This window comes from Salvelinus sp. IW2-2015, linkage group LG31 (assembly GCF_002910315.2).
Source record: "Salvelinus sp. IW2-2015 linkage group LG31, ASM291031v2, whole genome shotgun sequence".
Lineage (NCBI taxonomy): Eukaryota > Metazoa > Chordata > Actinopteri > Salmoniformes > Salmonidae > Salvelinus > Salvelinus sp. IW2-2015.
Genome location: NC_036870.1, coordinates 22,157,831 through 22,161,433, shown reverse-complemented (window position 1 = coordinate 22,161,433; position 3,603 = coordinate 22,157,831). Strand labels below are relative to the sequence as shown.

Here is a 3,603-nt window from a genome sequence, read left to right as displayed (position 1 = left end):
TGCCACATGACCTATGTAGTGCCACATGACCTATGTAGTGCCACATGACCTATGTAGTGCCACATGACCTATGTAGTGCCACATGACCTATGTAGGCATTTTTAGCAGATGCTCTTATCCAGAGTGAGTTATATTTTCAAATATTTGTACTGGTCCCCCGTAGGAATCGAACCGACAAACTCTGGCATTGCAAGCGCCATGATCTACCAACTGAGCCACATGGGACCAGAGTGCTTTGGGCCAGAGCTGTATATGATGCCATTTTGGACACAGACACATTCTCTGTTTGTTGTTGTGTTTTCATGCCCAGTAATATTCTCTGTTTGTTGGTGTTGTTTTAACAGGAAGTCAGAGGAGGAAGTGGACATGGAGAAGGTGACAGCTGCCATGGTTCTGACCAGCCTGTCCAGCAGTCCGCTGGTCAGGAGCCCTCCCGTCAAAGTCAGTGGTGAGTCTACCAAACATGTTTCTATTTATGTATCCTTTTTTTTATACAGGTGATCACACTGAGATGAAGAATCTCAGTTAGAAGGGAGTTTTGTCCCAAGACGGCATCAATCCAACATTTGATAGAGCAAACCGTTGTCATAATAGCTAGCGTCTGAACGTGTTCTACTGCTGCTCTCTGAACGAACTGACAAAGGAAGTTGTTTTTGTTGAACCATTTCCCGTTTCATATGCATTATTCCTTTGCTGAGGTCATGACTCATGATGATGATGATGATGATGATGATGATGATGATGATGTGGACCAGCTGTAGAGATGGAAACGACGTATCTCCCTGGGTGCAGTGTTTCCCACCAAGTGAAGCTGAGTGTTGTCTTTGGTCGTCTACATCTCGGGTTACCACGGTGACATCTAAAAGAGACTTCCTCTTCATCTGCTATAATGTACATTTTATATGAATCACAAGGCCTCTAAACTAAGTCCCTGGAGTGAATCAACTGTAAATTGGGTCTTGTTTGTTTTACCACTCAAAACAACTGCAAACATTCAAAGTCAATGCAGCTGGAAATCACTATGTGTTTGAGTTGGTACTGTTAGATGCACTTGTTTCTGATGCATATGATGGTCTCAGGTAGGGTTGTAAAGGAGGGTTTTATTACTGATGGTCTCAGGTAGGGTTGTAAAGGAGGGTTTTATTACTGATGGTCTCAGGTACAGTGGGTGTAAGGAGGTTTTATTATGATGGTCTCAGGTAGGGTTGTAAGGAGGGTTTTATTACTGATGGTCTCAGGTAGGGTTGTAAAGGAGGGTTTATTACTGATGGTCTCAGGTAGGGTTGTAAAGGAGGGTTTTATTACTGATGGTCTCAGGTAGGTTGTAAGGGGTTTATTACTGATGGTCTCAGGTAGGGTTGTAAGGAGGTTTTATTACTGTATGGTCCAGGAGGGTTGTAAAGGAGGGTTTATTACTGATTGGTCTCCAGGTAGGGTTGTAAAGGATGTGGGTTTATTACTGTTGGTAGTGGTTTTAAAAGCCCGCAGAGAATAATGTAGCTGTTTTAATGCAAATGTACTCTAATTCTACACATGTTGCCATGGATACACTACTGTTCAACAGCTTGGGGTCACTTACAGTTGAAGTCAGAAGTTTAAATACACTTAGGTTGGAGTCATTTAAACTCGTTTTTCAACCACTCCACAATTTCTTGTTAACAAACTATAGTTTTGGGCAAGTCGGTTAGGACATCTACTTTGTGCATGACACAAGTAATTTTTCCAACAATTGTTTACAGATTATTTCACTTATAATTCACTGTATCACAATTCCATGTGTCAGAAGTTTACATACACTAAGTTGACTGTGCCTTTAAACAGCTTGGAAATTCCAGAAAATAATTTCATGGCTTTAGAAGCTTCTGATGGGCTAATTGACATAATTTGAGTCAATTGGAGGTAACCTGTGGATGTATTTCAAGGCCTACTTCAAACTCAGTGCCTCTTTGCTTGACATCATGGGGAAATCCAAAAAATCAGCAAGACCTCGAAAAAAATGGTAGACCTCACAAGTCTGGTTCATCCTTGGGAGCAATTTCCAGATCAGGCCTGAAGGTACCAAGTTCATCTGTAAAACAAATTAGTACGCAAGTATAACACCATGGGACCAGCAGCCGTCATACCGCTCAGGAAGAGAAGCGTTCTGTCTCTAGAGTTGAATGTACTTTGATGCAAAAGTGCAAATCAATCCCAGAAGAATAGCAAAGGACCTTGTGAAGATGCTGAGAACAGCTACAACAGCTCCACAAGCCCCTTCATCTCACTATATCCACAGTAAAAGAGTCCTATATCGACATAGCCTAAAAGGCTGCTCAGAAAGGAAGAAGCCACTGCTCAAAACCGCCATAAATGCCAGACTACGGTTTGCAACTGCACATAGGACAAAAGATCGATCTTTTTGGAGAATGTCCTCTGGTCTGATGAAAAAAAATAGAACTGTTTGGCCATAATGACCATCTTTATTGTTGGAGGAAAAGGGGGAGGCTTTGCAAGCCGAAGAACACCATCCAACCGAAGCACGGGGGTGGCATCATCATGTTGTTGGGGTGCTTTGCTGCAGGAGGGACTGGTGCACTTCACAAAATAGATGGCATCATGAAGGAGCAAAATGATGTTGGATATATTGAAGCAACATCTCAAGACATCAGTCAGAAGTTAAAGCTTGGTCACAAATGGGTCTTCCAAATGGACAATGACCCAAGCATACTTCCAAAGTTATTGCAAATGGCTGAAAGATCCAAGTCCAGAGGTATTGGAGTGGCCATCACAAAGCCCTGACCCTAATCCCATAGAAAATTTGTGGGCAGAATGAAAAGCGTGTCACAGACAAGGAGGCCTACAAACCTGACTCAGTTATCACCAGCCTCGTCAGGAGGAATGGGCCAAAAATTCACCCCAACTTTGTGGGACGCTTGTGGAAGGCTACCTGAAATTTTGACCCAAGTTAAACAATTTAAAGACATGCTAAAATACAATTGAGTGTATGCAAACTTGGAATGTGATGAAAGAAATAAAGCTGAAATAAAATTATTCTCTACTATTATTCTGACATTTCACATTCTTAAAGTAAAGTGGTGATCCTAACTGACCTAAGACAGGGAATTTTAACTAAGGATTCAATGTCAGGAATTGTGAAAAACTGAGTTAAATGTATTTGGCGAGGTGTATCTAAAACTGTCGATGTACATTGTAAACATTAGCTGCTAGACTTCAACATGTAGAATGTCCTTGTTTTTGAAAAAAAGTATTTTTTTGTCCATTAAAAGAACATAAATTGATCAGAAGTACGGTGTAGACATTGTTAATATTGTAAATGACTATTGTAGGAAATGGGCTGAGTTTTAATGGAATATCTACATAGGCGTACAGAGGCCAATTATCAGCAACTTCACTCCTGTGTTCCATGGCACGTTGTGTTTAGCTAATCCAAGTTTATCATTTTAAAAGGCTAATTGATCATTAGAACCCTTTGCAATTATGTTAGCACAAGCTGAAACTGTTGTCGTTGATTAAAGAAGCCATAAAACTGGCCTCCTTTAGTAGTTGTATCTGGAGCATCAGCATTTGTGGGTTCAATTACAGGCTCAAAATGGCAGAAACAAA

General features: G+C 41.0%; 1 pseudogene; it reads left to right on the top strand.

Annotated features, from left to right (window-relative positions):
- LOC111955762 (zinc finger protein 704-like) overlaps positions 1–3,603 on the top strand; it is a 23,407-nt pseudogene that overhangs the window by 805 nt on the left and 18,999 nt on the right.